This window comes from Zeus faber, assembly GCF_960531495.2.
Source record: "Zeus faber genome assembly, chromosome: 5".
NCBI lineage: Eukaryota > Metazoa > Chordata > Actinopteri > Zeiformes > Zeidae > Zeus > Zeus faber.
The window spans coordinates 25,032,043-25,052,042 of record NC_137192.1 but is presented as its reverse complement, the minus strand read 5'-3'; the positions used below and the strand labels follow the sequence as shown (position 1 = coordinate 25,052,042).

Below are 20,000 nucleotides of genomic sequence, written 5' to 3'. Positions count from 1 at the left end.
GAATAGATCCTAGTGAGTTGGTGAATGACAGAGAAAAAACATTATTAGTAGTAGTAGTATCACTGAGGGGGAGATGGGGAGGGATCAGAACGAGAAAGAATGGCAGAGAGAGAGAGAGGGAGAGAGGGAGGCGAAGACATGAGAATGAGAAAATGAATGAAGAAATTAAGAATGAAGAAATCAAGTGTGATAACGCTGGAATGATAGATCGGAATCAGAGAATCAGATTACCTTTATAATTATCATTTATTTTTGTATTTTTATTTTATTATTATTATAATTATTAATATTATTATTAATATTATTATTTTATTGTTATTCTTATTTTATTATTAAGATTTTACATACATTGATTATTGTAGAGAGAGAGGCAGACCTGGCGGTGCTGCGCGTGGTGCTGCTCCTCTCGCGCCGCCTCCACGCTTCTACTCGGTCACGTGACCACGCTCTTTCCTCTAGTCACCACCCAGTCAGTGTCGCCTCATCCTCACTAACTCTTACAACTCTTTATTGTCACATATTCTCTCAACTTTTTTTTTTAAACAAAGGAGCCCCCTGATCCACGGCTCGGTGAGTGTGAACAATTTCAGAAGCTTAGGCTGTACAATCTTTCGGTTTGTTCGTCCCAAAACGCGGACATTATCTATCATAACATACGGGGTCCCTCGCTGTCAACGGCAATGTGGTGTGTCCATGGTTCTGGTTGGATCCATACCATAAGGTCTGTTGTTAATGAAGTCAAGGGCATAGACTCCCCTCCAATAATCAGAGCCATGCAGCCATTTCACAGCAATTCATGAGAATGTGTTAATTGCGAAAAAAAACCTGTTGTTTTTCTTGATACAGCTCTCATCAGCAAGCAAAATCGCCGCTTCATCCCGTTTCTTCCCATGTCGCAGGAGCTAGCCAAATCGGAAATGCAGTAACAAAATTAAAAGAGTTGTACCGAAAGCAACTAACCAAAAATCAGCCAAAGACCAAAAGACAACTCTTAGAATTTGGGAGAATCCATCATTTAACAGCCATTAAGAAGGACATGTCTACATGGCATGCCCCTGTATCCCCCAAGAAGGGTGGAGACCTCAACCCCCCAAAGTTACACCCTTGAACAAAGGCCTAAAAGTTTGACTTTCTTTGTCTTGTCCACATTAAATTGCACCAGCAAAGACGGCATATACAAAATGTGAAGCCTTTAGAACTTCTAGAACCCTGTCCCCAAGCCTTATGAAAGTACGTTGTAAACAAGTTGCCGCCGTAGAATTCAATGTTTCTCAGCAGCTCTTGGTTTGGCGAGAGGTCACTTATCTGTGTGTTGCTGCGGTGGAGTTTGGTTGGGCATAGCATTAACACTGTGCGTACTTTCATCAGAAATGCAGTATTCAGCTGTGGATATTATCTTGCCGAAGCGCTATCTGTCAACATCGTCCGCCGAGCCTTTATGATCCACACAGACAGATATTACATCTGGGTAAAACCTACAAAAAAACCTAATCACATAACATGCTGTACGGCACGGTCACACTCTCACAGGCTTGAATACAATGATCACGAAAAATATGAATAAAGGATATAGTGTATGCAACCAAGAGCAGGGCATAGTAATGGATGTGTGGAGAGCAAAACGTACTTCCCCATACATCTGAGAGATTAAATTAGGGCAGTGGAAGTAAGAGACAATTTCATTTGTGCCCTCATTTCTTTCGCACATCACTGGAAGTTTCTGACGAGGGGAAGTAGGTCAGATATTGAAAAAGGGGAGACCGTTGGAAAGCCACCAAGCTGCTGTTGGCTCACGGGTCCCGACAATGAATCCCCAACGGACTGCACTGAGCGAGTAATTATTTTCCCCAGTGATAGAAAACTCATCTGTTCCGCAGCTGTTTTCAGTTCATTACTCCCCTAATGTCTCTAAATAGCCTAGCTGGCACAGGGGTCACGACACAAGCACATTTGACCGTCTCTCTCTGGATGGACAGATCCCTTGGTTAACTTGGAATAAATATGTTTATTTTTGGATAAATGGCTTAAAAGTGAGTTAAGTGAGGATTTTAGTATACTGTAGAGTTTTAGGTTATGCCAGTTTTAATTAGACTATTAAATGTACCATAACTATCTATCTATCTATCTATCTATCTATCTATCTATCTATCTATCTATCTATCTATCTATATCTATCTATCTATCTATCTATCTATCTATCTATCTATCTATCTATCTATCTATCTATCTATCTATCTATCTATCTATCTATCTATCTATCTATCTATCTATCTATCTAACTATCTATCTATCTATCTATCTATCTATCTATCTATCTATCTATCTATCTATCTATCTATCTATCTATCTATCTATCTATCTATCGTATTTACACTGTCTGCTCTTTTCTCTTTCCCATTTGAGCTCGTTTTGTCAGCCACTTTCAAAATTTCCTTTCCCATCATTCCCTGTCGTTCAATTTTTAAATTTCTTTACATTTTAATGTAATTCCCTTTTCCTCCTCATTCAGTCTTCAATTATCTATTGAATGTGTCTTCTCTCTCGTTGCCTATTCATCCATGTCTATTTACCTGCCCCAGTCCAAATCAGCAATATTAAAAACGGGACTCTTGGTTTGAGGCGCCATAAAAAATGCTAATGAATGGATGAAAAAAAATTCTACTCATCTTCCCTTAACCCTACACCCACCCAGCCCTGTGTTCTATCAACCACTAGGTGGCAAAGTGTTTGCCTCCTTTGACCCTCTGTGTGATATAGGTTTGGGGTATTAGTTTACAACTGGGAACGATGGAATACCGGTACCACACTCTATATGCCATTGGAAATTAGGCTTACCAGTGTAACCAGTGTCTCCCTGTGGAATTTCCTCCTCGGCAGGGTGAAAATGCATCTGAAGTCGCTTTTAGACCATGTGGCCCCCAGTCCTACTATTGAAGCTGGAACAAATCCGTTAGGAAGCATGAAAGCTCCTCCAGGCAGGGAAGCCCACCCGGCCCTGTCAGTGGTTGGGGACAAACTGGTGCGTATTTGCCATCGTGCTCAGAGGCAAGACAGGCACCCTGCTTGGACAAAAATGGATTTCTCTTCAAAAGAGTTTGTCAGTCACAGCAAATTATGCTGAGATGAGCTAGCTGTCTAACAGCCTCCATACAGTTAAGCCCACAATACTGGTACTTCAAGAAGCTAAAAAAAACAAGTCAATACTTGATTTAACAAATATGTAAATCAGGTCTCAAGTATTCCTCCATTGACTTTGGAACTGACTTTGCTAATTCAATACACACCAATGGTTTTCCAAGCAGTTAACCCCCATATTTAAACTATTATGTAATTGTATTATGGCATTAGTGCTCTATTTGGGTTTGTAAACAGCTGGACCTGGCAGTGTAACTGACATTAATATGGAACTAAAAAGAAGCGGTACCAAACTAATCTCCAGGTCAACAGCAGAAATATCATGCTGATCAGAATCTATTGATTCCGATCAGCATGGAATCCCAATGCTTGTTAGGGTTGCATAGAGTGAACCTGCTTTGGATCAGATCCAGCCTCCTGCCCAATATGAGCTGGAATAAATTACAGCAATCCCAAGACCCCTTCACTTTACAATAGGTCAAGGCTTACTATGCTTCTGGAAGATGCATGGACACATAGTTGCACGATGAGGATCAACCAAACACTGATTAATTGAGCAAGGGTCCTCCCTTAATCAGTTGTTGCATTTGAATGGTTGAACCCTCACCCAATGCGGAACTCAGAGACCAAGACAGCCTCAGGGCACGGATGAAAACAGAGCTGATCAGAGCTCGGGATCTGTAACAAACAATTGTACGGCATGATCCCTCTGGAGGTGCTTGGTACTCTTCTGGATGAAGAGGACTTTTTTTTCCCCAATCCTCCTTGGAGAACTGCCTCAACCTTTATGGATTGTCATCTATGAACTGGGTATTTTAGGGCGCTCTCAATGTGTCGAGTGTGGATTTGGAATTAAACTGGGCTATTCCAAAAACTTCATTTGGCCTGTTCGTCATCCATTATGGTCTAGATAATGTGTATTTGGAATGTTTTTTCTTGCTGCATTACCCAGCTGTTTTTTTATCTTTAGCTCATGCATGGATGGCGTGACACGCTAGATTGGAATGGCTTGACTGCCCATATGTTGGTGCGATAGGACAGTCCAGGACCCTGTCCTGGACTGTCCTCCCGCCTCAAGGTGGGCATTACCTAAAATAGGTTTGAGCCACCCGCACGACCCCTTGACCCTTAAAAGAACCAAGAGCACCCTCATGGTGGCTTCAACTCAAATAAGTAGAAAAAGGTTTTTGGAGTCAGCATGCATTTCAATACTGGATGTTATTATCACTAAACTGAAGTGAAAATAACGAGACAATAAAGTATGGATTCCTTATTTATGTGGGCATAAGTACAAGTTCATGGTTATCTAATCAATGATGATAAGTTGAATCTGAAGGACCACACTCTAGACAATCAGAGTCTATTGACTCACCACTTGCATGGGCCCGATCGAACGCTGTGATAAAGAAGAAGTTCATGTACAGAATTTACCAAAGAGTTGCAAAAAGGTGTTGCATCGGTTTCGATATTCAGGGATCACACTGTGATTAAATAGCGTGGGATATTCATCTGTGTTTTCTGGCAGAGTTGAAAGCTACCATTTGGATTGATTGATTGAACAAGCAAAGAAGTGGCAGTGTTACTGACACAACTGACCAAGCCACCGCCAATGTATTCATAGCAGATCCGTGATCAGATCACGGATCTGAGGCCACATTTCACTGAAAGAAGCATGTGCATGTGTGTGTGTGTGTGTGTGTGTGTGTGTATATATATGCATGTGTTGTAGTGCAGTCATGTGACAAATAAAGGTTCTTAATACATGCTCTTCTTTGTCCCAATAAGCATTCAACTCCGACACTCAACATTGGCTCCTTTTCATGACACCATACGATGTTTCAGATGTCAAGTATATCTTGACATTTTTATTTTTACATGTGCACATGCTTATATGTTGGCTACATATTCAATGTTTCATGTGGAGATTTTTTTTCCCGAGGGAAAGCAATTTCCCTTCGGGGCAGTGAAGGTTTCTGTTCATTAATTAACTGTTGAATCCACTGCTACTGTTTTGCTAAGCAGATTCTGGTTTCCTGTCTCTCACAGCAGAATATGCATTGCAGAAAGTTCGATTTCCAAGGACAAAGTACCGTCAATGTAGCCTCTGAAGGACGGTGAAATACTGCAGTGAAATCCCATATCACAACCTCAACCTCACTGAATTTAAATGTTGTGGCAAGTAAATGAGTGGTTTGGAGAAACGAAGAGCAAAATTTGCATTCAGTGGATATAATCCCTCAAGCCCCCTTCCACACAAATACCCACCTCTCCCTCCTTCCCTGCCTGTTGTCACCTTTAATTCCCCCCCGCTCTTCCGGACGCTGACCAGTGAAGCAGGTGGCCACACACTCCAAGCCCCGGAGAGGCCGGTGCCACCTTCACCTCTTTGCCTGCCCTCCTTTTTTGGGGGGTATTTTGTGCTGTTTCTTGGCCTGTCACAGCCAGTTGTGGAGCCTCTTTCTCTTCACTGTCTACGCTAAGTATAAAAGATTTGCTGTGCTGGACTTAGCCACCCCTCTGAGACGCACATACACACAGCCCCATCTATTATCAGCAGAAAAGAATCTGTTTGTCCAGACACGCCTCAGATGGCTTTTTCACAGCGACCGATGCACTTTTCCCGGAGGTTTCACGTCCTTGTTGGGGCTTGTGATAGGGTTTTTTTTTGTTTGTTTTGTTTTGGTTTTTTTTGCACCTGGATCTCTCCAAAGAATTGGTCCCCACAGTTCTTCCAACCCAGGAACAAAATTGGACAAACACATAATTTGGGACCGAGGCAATATTTGAATGTTGTGCTGTGTTAACAAGTGCTTTGTACACTATATTCACCCATGCAGGGAAAATCTACTGGGGGGCCTGGTCTATCTAAAGCACCCTGCTTCAAGTTCTTGCAATTCAATGCATTATTCAAATGCATGTCCACAACACTGTCCTGCTGGCCACTGAGCAGGCCCAATGGCACCTCAACAGCACTAGGGAGGGAGAGTGAGGGAGAGGATTCTTTTTTCTTTCGTTATAAGAACATTCTCTGCCGTCTAGAAGAAATGTCAAGATTAAGTAGTTTAGAAAAAAAAAGTCTGTCCCTTGTTTGGAACTAGACTGGAAATTTATGGAAATGAATGGATTGAAATTAATCATAGATGCAGTGATGTGGAAAGAGTACACAGAATTGCATGGTACACAATGACACACAATAGGACAACAATAAACAAGTGCTTAATGTATTCACACAAACAAAGCGCTTACAAGGATAGAAAGCAAACAACGATAGAGAAGACTGCTTGCTGTACAGAACAATTAAGATATAACATGTGCATTTAAGCAGATTAGCAGGTGAACTGAACTTGCTCAGATGCTATCTGCTAAAGGCTCCTCTGACTCTTGGAAGGTTTTTTTTAAACTGGGTTCTGAGTAAGATAACTTCCAAGTGTCTGTTTTCAGACACGTATAGACAATGTACAGACAAATCACTGATGATGCAAATAAAACTGTGATGTACATTTGTTCAATGATAATTATATGATTACATTTATAATTTAAGTTGAACTCTGTCCCTTAATTTCTCCCTGGGGAACAATCTTACTGAAATGGGAACCTAATAACAATTCTAGACAGCCAGAGTCGAAAACGAGTCTCAGTCAATGAGTGTTGACAATAATAATGACTGATATACAAGAATGTAAATAAAAATAAAGTAAAAATGAAGATGTTGTAACGTAATCCTGACCCTCTAAGTACTTAATCTGATCGCAGACCGGCCAACCGTTACTGTTTTCATATATCTATTTATTCATTTATTTATTGCAGGACCAACGATTTTAAAAAAGTTTTGATTTCAGAACTATCCAATATGAGTGCTCTCAGCCCTTTTGGACACAGAAATCCAAACCCAAAGTTGCCCCAATTCTAACAGTGGTGGGGGGAATGCTGAACACGGCTGCTCAAGGTGAGAGCTAAACATGGGTCAAACGCGGTCAATGGATTTTTGGAATTACATTTAGAGGTGACGTGGCCAAAATTGCTTGTAAAAATGACCTTTCTGGTAATGGAACTTTAGTTAAAATATATGGTCCAAGGACTTTTATCAGGTAAATATTCTTCAACAAGAATGACAAGCCCTTTTAAAGTGGCTGGCCATACAAGGAGTCAATGAAAATACATTTGTCAGATAAACCTTTGGACAAATGGAGAACAAGATCTTATCACACCCTCCGAAGAAAAAATAATACATATAATCCGTATATACATAAAGTAGTACAATACAAGACTTTCAGAGGAGCTATAGTAAAATAATTCCTCATTCTGATCAAATTTGGTGAAGATATCAATGCAGCATTACAGTCTGTTGCTCAAGGGCACATCAAACTTCCTGTTCTTTGCTCCATGGAAACCTCCCATCCTGTTTCCATGGCACCATCAGGCGCTGCACCAGTTCAGGGAGGAACAAGGCAATCGTTCCCAAGCAGATCAGATATTATTTTGCTTCTTGTTGACGAGCATCTTTTTGGTACTTGTTTCCAAGTTCAGCTTCTGCTATGAATGTTCATACATAACATTTTATTTTGTTTTAGCAGAATTATCATTTTCTCAGCCAGAGGGAATGTGCCCATTTTTATCCAAAATGTATCTACACTGTGTATAGCATTCTGGAATTATTATTTTCAGTTTTTAATTCAACATTAGGGTTAAAAAAACTGTTGATTTTTTATGAGAACACCTTGTCTATCTTAGCTTTGCATTAGAAATTCATATGATGAAAATAATAAAAAGAAGATCTGCAAAGTAGAGTATTTTGTCTTTGGACTGCCATGTACAGTACTGTAGCTTCATCCTCTGCTTTTACTTAAGGTATTTGTTGAAGTTTATCATGCCTCATTAAAGCCCTGACGTGTTTTTGGCCCACGACGCTGACTTTAGGTCTCAAAAATATTTTACATATTTCCCCTGAGACACATTAAGGCCAATAAGCAACAGGTTGAAGCTAAATAAGAATCATTCTTGCTGCACACTGCATATTAGGAAACTGTTTTATGTAAATTTGAGTATCACATCACCTGCTCTTATTATATCAGAGGGCGTGGGAGGAGCTCCAAAATGGATTATATAGAAATTGTGATATAATTACAATATCAATATGCATATCAAGTGTTTGCTCAATAAAGTCAACACATAGATGGGACACTATCACCTCATGTATTAACCATTAAATACATCTGTATCTTTTCTTGAATTGTATCTCATGTATCACTACGAATTCAAGGTTTTTAATGTCCAGGTCAGCTCCATGTGCAATGTTTGTTCTATTTCATGGTTTTGTCTCGGAAGAATGGTTGTGTTGGAATTCCCCGGCAGCCCTCAGAGACGCCGCTATCACGCAGCTCCATTTATTCTAGAGGGAGAGCCTACAGAACACCGAGTGCCTGGGCGTGCACGTGCGCGTGTGGTCATGAGAGTGTGTGTGCTCATGCATGGCTGCTTGTGTAAGGATACGCGATAATGTATTCCAGAGAAACATATTTCAGTCGACTCTATGCGGGTAAATATGTCTTTGCACCAAAGCCTGTGGTTTTTTGTCCTCTTGGATTCTAGAAGGACAGACCAGGCTTGGTGTCCTACAGGCTTATTATGGGTTGGAATTTTTTTGGGGGTTAATGTCCCGCCAGCTCAATCAGTCCAACAAGTCAAGGAGAGGTTGGAGGGACTCCCACGAATTCTGAAGCTGGTCTGGAAGCCTGGAATTGAGTTGCGTTTCTAAGACTTTCAACTTTTACTTCACTCAAAGCAGATATCTCCAGGTACATACAGTATATCTACAGATATCTACTATATTTCTGACACAGCCCCGTATCAGTATTTTACTGACCTTGCTGTGGAAGAAACGTTTTAATCATTTTTATCTCTTAATTATTATTATTATTATTATTATTATTATTATTATATATTTTTTTTATTTAATTGTATTGTATTTCATATTTTATACAGTTTTTCAATCGAGGGCTGAATCTCCAAACTTCTCAAGCGAATCATCAGCTCCATATCCCTGTAAATTGCTATGACGCCAAGTGTACTACTTTGTTTTATGTATTTTATAATCAAAATCTGCATGAACAGAAAAGAAAAAAAAACAGAAAAAAGGTCCAGTAGCACTGTGTGGTGTGGGGATGGTGTGGTTTGAGCAGCCAAACCTGACCTGGATCTAGGTAATTAGGGGCCCAGGATCAGAGTGGCTGCATATCTGTTGCTTGTTGGTTGGTCCAACGAGCAACAGGCACAACCCCCATCCCCGCACACACTCAGGAGAGAGGAGCCCTTGTCATGTCCATCTGCTCCCTGAACACGGCACTTGGGTGGCACGTGGTAGGCGAAACTGCGACACACTTTATGATATGACAAGTGCTTTTACTTTAAATACTTTAAGTACATTTAAGAGCAAGTATGAATGCACTTTTATGTCAATGTGGTAATTTCACTTTTTACGAGAGTCATTTTGTGTCTGTGTTTGTACTTCCAGCCACTGGTCCCATCCTCTCAAGTACTGTTTGTGTTTTGTGTTTTGACACTACAGAAAATGCCCAAATGCTGCAAATTGTAGAATTGACTTTTTATGGATGATAAACGTATCCTTTCGTTAATGCAACTCATGCTATTTCTAACTCAACAGTTCTCCACCTCCCGTCACCCCCGCCTGGCTGTCACCGTTTCCAAACGCTGCATACAGATCGCATCCTGCATACAGATGCTTCACATTTGTGTCGGAAAAAAAAGAGTGGAAGCACAACAAACAGATAATTAAATAACTCCTCACTGTGAATGCTGATCCTTGCCGGTGGAACGTCACAGATCGTGTTGCGTGGCCCACACAGGGAACTGGCTTTTAACGCTGCCGAGAAAATGTTGCAAATTGATGCCAAGTGAGGGCGGTATCACACATTATTATCACGTGGGCGTGCTGGGTGTGTTTCCACCGTCGGCGCTACACTACGGTGATTTAGACAGTGAAGACGCTAAATGAACAGGTACGAAGCCCGGAACTGAGAACATGGAAGCGTGAGAAAAAAGATCAAAGTAGTGTGACAAGATAATCCACCCACTGTCTGTGGTTTTATCTATTTATTAGATTATTTTATTTATTGAAAGCAGAACAGAGAGAGCGGGTGATAAGAGCTGAGGCAGTGTTTGACGAGAGACCAGCAGGATTTGTTGTATAAGCACATGAATCAATTGAAATCAATTAACCATTTGTACTTTTATATTTTGATAAGTTTTGCAATAATCTTTTAATTTGTGACCTTTCGTTGACTCGTTTTGCTCCGCTCTTAGTTATAAACACTATACAATTTGGGTTTATAAATTCTATATTGTTACATCAGGCTGCAAACCTTGGTGATTTGGAAATAAAATAGTTCCAGACCAGCAAGACCACCCTAAAACATTATAGAATAACTAAATAAACTAACCTTGGCATTTTGTGATGCACTGAATGGCAAAATCGCGCACCGTTCCGCGGATTCTTCTTCAAATAACCTACAATACGGAATTTTCCAAAGTGTGTTTGGGTAAGCTTCACAAACACAAACTGTATGTCAAGGTAGAAAGGTACTTTGGGGATGCCTTGTTGTTGTGTGATTGAGTCACTAAAATAGCTCTGGGCGACCAAGACTCATTTGCTGTGTCTGTATCTGAAGTCCGACTGACCTTGTATTGAGAAGCCTCCCACCTCTCACCGAGCGATCGCAGTCTTAAAAGTCTGCTGCTGCCACTCTATTTCCAGTGAATCAATATTTTCTTTTAGCACTTAGCAAGAGAGGTCTCATTCCAATTAACGTGTAAATGAGTGAATCATTACAAGTCCTAGATTGCCAGTGCTACGAGTGGCTGAAGGAGGAGGATCAGAGCCAGATGTAGTCACATGCTAATAGATGCAAAGGCCATTCCTTTCACCACGCCTGTTAGTGCAAGATACAGGACTGCACAAACCCAAATATCGACATTGGTGCTCGGGCTGCAAAGCGAGCGCCGACTTTTGGCCGTCTACTTTTAACCGCACGCTTTTAAACAAGTGCTGCTGCTTCAGCATACTAGAAACGCAACAACTCCCTATGCAAGGCCACTGCAGAAGTGCGCGTCCTTTTTTAGATTTGCAGAGAAAATGAACCCTGGATTTGTGGTCTTATAAAGTCTTACGCTATTTCCATGATTCAGTTCTCTGTTTGGAACCAAAAGCTTTCTTCATTTCTTCTCATTCTTCTCTCATTACACCGCCATTGTAATTCCACCCATTGTAATATTTCTATCCCGTGGTGATTCCTGAGCTTTTGTTTCTACTTTGGTGACGGCTCGGGCTGGTTTCGGGCTCGCTCCTCTGAAAGGCTTTGCTTCGCTGGATTTTATCAGGCTTACAGAATCCTGCATGTCTCTTAATTCATCTGGTGTTTTTTTTACTCCCCTCGGCCTTTTCCTTGTGTTCTTTCTTCCTCTGCCGCACGGAGAGAGAATGACATAATTCTCTTTCTCTCTCGTGAAATGCCGCACGGTCTGACACGGTGTCTCGTTGCTGTTTCCCCGTTTCTCCCTCCTCAATTACACGAACTGGGACTGATCATCGTGGCAGCTGTCTCCTTCTCTGTTGGTGCTGGAACAGGGACCGAGCAGCGGAGGGAGGGAGGCCACCGGCATTTTCTTTCCAGCCCGACGATCCTCAGATCCGCTACCCCAGCCTTGTATGAGCTGATTACCCTTGATGGAAGCAAAAAACAAAACAAAACAGGGAAAACATCTCTCGCTCTTCTCTTTGACAACTCTCTCTCATTTTGTTTGTTTGTTCGTGAAAACAAGTGAGAGTAGAGCGCACGCACACACACACACACACACACACTCACACACACTCACACGTGCACACACACTCACACATACACACTTCCACAGGCTGCAATCAATAGCAAACGCTGGCTCCCTGCCGACTGACTCCACTAACGTTCATCAGCCTCAAGTCGAAACCATTAATTTGCTCCAGTATTCATTCAGAATGAGATATAATTACGGGTCTGATGGATCCATCCAGCGGCATCGAGCCCCAGCTCGTTGTGGAGCTTTGAGAGGGTGGATTCAACTCTGTCACACACTGAATACAGATCATTTCTAAAGATCAAGACTATTATTACCTCCTACATTTATTAGCCTATTACGGAACCTTTGTTATTATTAGGGGTCCAGCCCCTCTCCTGGGCATTTTTCCGACTGAAAGTGTCTGGCGCACAGCAACCACCGAAACCACGGACATGAATGAAGTGTCGTTGGATAAATGAAGTGTTGCGGGGGTGGAGCCGATTGAGGTGGTGGAGCGGGGCTACATGTCACGAACGCCCGTTTGTTTCGTACGCCATGCGTGGTGTAGACTCCTTCACTCAGTAGTGATTCAAGGTTTGTGTGTGTGTGTGTGTGTGTGTGTGTGTGTGTGTGTGTGTGTGTGTGTGTGTCTGTGTTTATGTACCGTCTTTCCTGGTTGACATCAGCGGGGCTGTTCGATTGCTATTTTCTCTCTTTGGTCTTCTTGTAAATGAAGACCTTCTGCTCTGATCCAACCCCGTGTTAGATGCAGCGTTGTGTTCCTCCTTACTTTGCATGATGACTCCCATATTCTCTGAACAAATCAGAAAGATAGTACCCTGAAAATGTTAAGTAATCCCCCAAAGATGTCAACTGTTTTCGGGTTTCATGGAATCGTAACCCATCGAAACTTGGACACAAAAACACAATAATCCACAGAAAGTCTTCACCACGTCGAGTCGAGTCCACCCAACTGCAGCAGTGTTTTATGCAGTTTTATGCAATGTGTTTTATGCAGTCTGAACGCGTCGGAAAACTAGTACCTGGAAAATTTTAATAACTCACAGAAAGACGTCAATGCTTTTCGGATTTCATTTTATTGATTTTTTATTTTATTATTTACTTTTAAACGTGTGCTGTCAGCATGCTGGCCCTACAACACAGAGTATTTGTGCCATTGCATCTAGGACAGAGTTAGTCTGCAAGTGGAGTTCAACTTCTCAACCTGTAATGCAACTCTTTATTCATTCTTTAATCATCAACAACTGCTGCAACAACTCTGTCCTGTGGGCGAGCTGTAGGATGACAGGAGCACAGTTTTTTGTTACAAAAAACCACCACCAACCCCCCTCTTTGGAGAACAATCATCATTACTACTCCAATTGGGGGAGAATCACCGCGGTTGTACATGGAAAAACATAAACATTGAACATCAGACAGCAACATGTATGGACAAAAAAGATTTAATTAAGCACAGTAAAATTATAACAGCGATTGTGATCAATTCGGCATGTGGCCTCTTCCTGTCATAGTTATTGGCAGTAAATGAGGGAGGAAAGCAGAAGGATGTAATTGGGGGTGTGTTCAAAGCAGGTGCTGGTGGTGTGTGTGGGATGTGATGAGTCTGCCTGTACGTGTGTGTGCGTGTGTGTGTGCGTGTGTGTGTGTGTGTGATTTCTCCACCAGTGAGTGTACGGAACTTTCAAATTCATTCTGGTGTATGAGGTCGGAATTATAGAGCACCGCCTCCGAGCGACGGAAAAGACCCCGAAGCCACCCCTAAGTCCCATAGCCGTACAGACACTCCACGACCGCAGGAAAGCCCCGAGCACCATGACCTGCAACCACAGAAGATCCCCCAGCCCCCAGAGAAGCTGGGAGGAACACTCAGACACAGCCCCAAGGAGCATAAACCAGTCCCAGAGAGCTTGAAGAGATCCCGCAGCCCAGAGGCGCACACATACAATCCACCCCCATGTGCAGGGATAAGACGCAGCCGCAGGCACAGAACCCAGGCTGTGGACGGCAGGCATGGACCACAGGCTCGGAGAAAGGCCCCGCAACGACAGACCGACACCCCGCCCGAACCACCCGACTCCCCCGTGTCCACCAGCGCCCCGAGGAAAAGGCGAGGCCGGCCATACCGCTATTATTATTATTATACAACCAGCACAGTCAAAACTGTAATTTGGGACTAACGTTGAGCCTGTGCAAACTGCATAGGGTTTGCCACACGTAGATAGACAACTGAAACGTGCAGCGTTTACAGGACACTCGGAAAACTGTAACTCGTGCTGCCTTTTACCAAGCCCCGAAAACTATAACCGGCCACATCGGTCAAGGCGCTTTCGCACCACAGGAATATCTAAGACCCTTTGGAGATCCCTTTTATTTGTGTCCGCACTGCATGGTCCAGCAACAATTGGAACTTTTAAAACACTGTTCTTGAGGAATATTTAAACTAAAAGACCCAAGAGCAACATTCATTGATGTAAGTGCACAGTGATTTGTAGAATTAGGTGTTCCACAGCTAAATCCATGGTGATTGTAAAAAAAAAAGAAGAAAAAAAAGAAGATACTTCAAAGTAAACAAGTCTTTATTTTTACACAAATGATTTTCAAAACATTAAATCGACATAAAAAAAAACAGCGTCCCTCCGCCCCGACCTCACAGTGGACAAGGGGGATTCGGAGCGACCCTCAATCACGTTTTCCCCAGTTCGACGAGACCAAGTCCCATCGCCAGTCAATAAAGAAGGAGTGGACAGAACATCCATCCTCAGAGGTTAGTATCGTGTGAAAGAAGAGACCAAACAAATCTCAGAAAACCTTGAAAAAAGTTATGAAACTAGTGAAAAAACCTTTGTGGCATTATTATTATTATTATTATTATTATTATTATTATTATTATTATTATTAACCAGCACAGTCTCACTGAGACATGGAATATTTCATTTGCAATTACACTTGCTGTTGACTGGGTACCTGGTCGTGTTCCGTTAACGTTTTGTTCTGTCAAATTGCAAAAATATGGCAAGTCCCGCCCACCTTAATGATTCTTGAATGCCACCAAATACATGCCACTAAATAAACTGTTGTAAGGGTCGTGTTGTAATGTCTGTATCGGAGGAACAGGCGGTGCCGATATTCGCCGCATCTCCATTCCCAGCTCTGTGAACTGTGTCAGCCTGTCAACCCACCTTCTCCGACTGGAGACTCGGACTAATTATTATTCACCAAAACACAGGGCAAGGAAGTTTAGCTCAGTATACAGTATTACGGCCATTGCTCGTACTCATTTTATGTCTTGGAGACGATGATGTAATCACCGGCAGAGGTTTCCTCCCGGTTTCATCTGTCTTTGCTGAGGCACAAGACGTCACTGTGAGTCTGAGCCCCGTCAACGTTAACAGCCTCAGCATAGTTTTACTTGCTTGCAAAACGTGACAGCAAAACCTCTCCCAATAATCCAACATCTGCCATTCGACCACGAGAAAAGCTACTGCACTTGGACCAAATGGCATTAATAATTGCATTATAAGCTCATTAAAGTGTCTTGTAAAGAGGTAAATGTAATTAATTTGTTTGACATTGATCCTGCCCCCGCCATGTTCTCTCAGCGAGCCCCACCTGAGCTCCCGGTGTTCACAAGCAGTTTTATAATTGAGAGGCCAAATGACGCCATGCTCAAATCACTTTTTTTGAGCCGTGAACATGTTTATCAGCGTCCTGTGTGAAGAAATGCGCAAATGACGCTCACGCTCTTAATTACAACGTTTTGTGTTTAATGTCGTACAGCCAGAATAAACCTGGCAGAAATCGTCTTTGTATTCGCATAAAGTGTTCCATTTCAAATCAAATTTCCCCCAGCGGTGCACTTTAAGCCGGGCTCAGACAACACCGCTGGAGTCCTGATCTGGCTGTCGAAGACAGGATTTTTAGCCTGAGGTACTGATATTTTCAAGCGGATTGGATTTTAATTGGTGTAAGATCTTGCAGTTTGTGATATGCGACGAGGAGTTTAGAGATTGGCAATCCTCAATAACCGAGCGTGAGAGAAAAGCAGGGGGAGGAAGGGTAATGATAAAAACAATTAAAATAATGAAATCTACATGGAATGTATAATATATGTAATATTAGGTATTTTCACTGCTCTAAACTGTTTAGGACTTACAATTTACCTCCAGTTATCCCTGCAGAGTTCACCATCCGCGCTGTCTCCAAATTCTGCACCTCTCCCTCCTCTCTTTTCTTGGCACAGCTGAGCGCACACACAGCTAAAACAGCAGTGAGCCGCTCTTTATTCTAAATCTCCATCGATTGTGTACTTTTGGGATTCACATGAAACAATCGCCAAGTCTCTTGTTTGGTCGTGCGAGACCATAGGGTAATGTGGATTGCACCAAGTGTAAGATGGTGTAACGCTGTGTAGTGTGTGCACCACACTAGGATTTAGAAATGTGTGCAGTCTGAGCCTGGCATCAGCCACATGCTGATGACCTCAGAGTGACATGATGACATCACCGCCGTAGACACACTGCTAGGTTTCTCTATGGTGCGGTCCATCCATGACAAAACATCCATCCGGGCCGCTCCTCCCGCTTCTTCCTCCTCCTCTTCTGCCCCCACAAACCCTCTACGAGTTGCATCTTCCAAATTAAGGTGGAGGGTGGAGACAGGCTGCAACCAGCGCATTTCATTACTCTTTAAATGTCCGTGGAGAGCCGAGCGGAGAACAATGTGTTTCTAATTGGACATTGAAGAGCCAGGCCATGTACTTGTTTTCACTGGCATGTTAAAGCAAAGTCAGGATTCATTTGCTGCCGCTCAACACACACCACATACAGTGTGTGTGTGTGTGTGTGTGTGTGTGTGTGTGTGTGTGTGTGTGTGTGTGTGTGTGTAAACTATACAAGCACAAACAGTCCGGGAAATGAAGAAGGGAAAAGGAAAAGCACTGAAGAGGAAGTGACTGTATGAACATCTGATAAGTTAAGAGAGAGAGGGAGAGAGGGAGAGAGAGAGAGAGAGAGAATGAGAAAGAGAGGAAAGGGGGGGAGGGAGAAAGAAAGAGCGGTGGTATACAGACATACTGTACATCCAGAAATAGAAATTTCATGATTTTTTTATTTCGTATCACACACACACACAAACACACACACACACACACACACACACACGTACACACAAACAAAAACACACGCATACACACACACAAACACACACACACACACACACACACACAGACACACACACACACACACACTTCATTAACACCTGTGTTTGGCTACAAAATTGTCTGAGGGGAAGTGTAGAGAGAAGATAAGTTTCTTGGGTTTAAACCTGCAGCAATACCTTGTTTCCATTGATCTCCTTCCTACCTCCCCTGTTTCCTGCTTCCTTACGGAAATAAGTTGCTGAGATGCGCTTCACGGTACAAAATGTGCCTATGGATCCCTTTTAGACAAAAACCTATTGCTCCTTTTACTTTATTTTTTATTTTTTATTTTTTTTATTTTTTTTCAATTACTTTATTTTTCTCTCCTTTTACTTTAAGCGCCCTTCTCATTATTGGAAGCCATGTTTTTTTTGTCAAATATGGAGGCGCACCTTCTCTTCTTATCTATCTATCTATCTATGTACTGTATGTATGTATGTATGTCTGTCTGTCTGTCTGTCTGTCTGTCTGTCTGTCTGTCTGTCGATCTATGAACTATGATGAATATTTGAAGAAAACTACAAAAATACATGTTGTATGTTTGTGTGTGTGTGTTAGTGTGTGTTGAAGCGTATATCTGTTTGTATGTGTGCATGCACGCATGTCTACCCTTCACTTCACCACCACTTAATCGACATTCGACATTCCCTTTTTCATCCTGATAACCTGTTTCGGATATTTTGGTGTTTTCTTCGTCGCCTTAAAGTCGCCTGCCAGAGAGGCCCAGGCCATGTTACGAAAACGGTTGAGAAAATGTACTGTATTGAGCGACTGTTAATTAACTGTTATAGCAGTGAATATTATTATTATTATTATTATTATTATTATATTATATAATTTTTATTTTGTATTGATATTGATAACTTAGTGTGCAGAATCATTTATTTCTGTACTTACTGTTTCCCACAGTTAAAAGCGAAGACAGCTCAGCTGGAGACCTCGCTCTCAAAAATCTCTCTTGTTAGGTTCTGAGAGAGAGAGAGAGAGACAGTTTGGCATCGATTTTTTAAAACGCCTTTATTTAACACATGGGGTGTCAACTGACTCGTGCAGCACAAAGAAACGGGCAATTCAATGAACAAAGCAATGAATAAATAAGCAAGTAAATAAATACATATTTTCCCCAAAGAAAAAGAACCCCACCAATTTATATCACCTTGCCAAGGAATCAACCAAACACAGAGAAAAGTCACATTTCCCTCCGAAACAGAGTAAACGGTGTCCTTGTAGCACCACTGTTGTTTGAGATCCTGCACCTCACTCAGTAGTCTGTGGAGGAACAGGGAGGAACGGCAAACATTGACAACATCAGTGAAAGGAAGACACGGTGAGAGAAAAAAAAGTGAGAGGGAGATGACCGAGAGGGAGATGGACTGATAGATCTGTACAGACAGATGGGCGTGAATGATGTGAATGTAGAATGACTGATGCAGAGCTGAGGAGGAGAAGCTGAGAGAGAGAGAGAGAGAGAGAGACAGAGAGATAACAGCCCGAGGTAGTGTAAAGGGACCAAATATCAGTTGAACAGTGGTAATATGGACAGGCACCTTGTTGCAGAGTGGAGGTGCATACTGAACACACACACACACACACACACACACACACACACACACACACACACACACACACACACACACACACACATACACACACACACTGGCGTTGATGCTGTGTCAACTCGCTGTGGCTCTTGCCAAGCAGCCTTGGGGTCGAAGACACAATATGTTGTGTCGTCATGTTCTTTTCACATCACTATGCCTCTGCTGTGCCGCGAGTCGGATGGTCTGTGTGTGTGTGTTTGTGTGCGTGCGTGCGTGCATGCGTGTGTGTGTGTATGTGTGCGTGTGCGTGTGCGTGTGCATGTGGGTGTGTGTGTGTGCGTGTGCCTGCGTGTGTCTCTGAATGTGTTCTACATGGATGTGTGTTCATGTTAATTCATTTGTTGGACTCCATGTTCCACTGAAAGTTCCATCCGGTCGGGATGTCACTGTGCGGTGCGATGGGTCACATCCCGTCTGTAGACTCTGTCTTGTTGCCATGTTTGGTATTTATTGGATATTGGACACTCAGTCAATACCTTCTGACAATTACTGACAAATTAGCGCCCCCTAAAGGAAGCAACATCGCCAAACCGTGATGGTGCTCCTCCACGAGGCGTCTTTGCCGTCGCAGCAGAGGGACTCTCCGGTCGATTGGAGCTGAATTTTTATGTTCAAACTGAAGCCAAACCAGTTTGGGGACGGAGGTGCTGTAGTTGAGGGGACGGCGCTTATGAGTCGTGGTCGACAGGTCGTGTGGCGAGGGGCGTTTCCACCTAAACAGAGAATCCAGCCCAGACCGGACAGTCTGTTTGGAGAGCATCGAGGTAACGGTAACTGACTGGACTGATCAAAGGCATTGGGTAAACACGCCCGCCGCTGGTGTATTATGCTTGATTTGAGTAACCAACGAATCAAATGTATTTGATTGATCCTTGAATTACTTTTCAATGGCTTTCACCAGCCCCGTTTCCTTTATTTCGATTCCCTTTTTTTTTAATTAAGGGTCCTGGTGGCTTAACCAGATAGTGTCTCACCCTCTTGCTGCCTTTTTATTATTTACTGGCTGTTTTTGCCTTATTCTCTGAAATATATATTTTTTAAATGCCATAAAATTATTTGAATTTGAATTGAGAATGATTATTCATTCACATTGTGAGATTTTTATTTTTCTTAATATTTTTCAAAATTTCAGAACGCTACATTCCAGCACCTGAAAAGGTTGACATTTTCCAAGGTCTTCAAGGTTGAAGTACCTCACCCTATAAAAGCCAAATTTTCAA

General features: G+C 42.4%; 1 protein-coding gene across 1 annotated transcript in view; it reads left to right on the top strand.

Moving 5' to 3' along the window:
- Positions 1 to 20,000, top strand: part of grm7 (glutamate metabotropic receptor 7) — a gene marked incomplete at its 3' end in the record, with an annotated part of 270,826 nt that overhangs the window by 1,440 nt on the left and 249,386 nt on the right. The window lies entirely within an intron of this gene.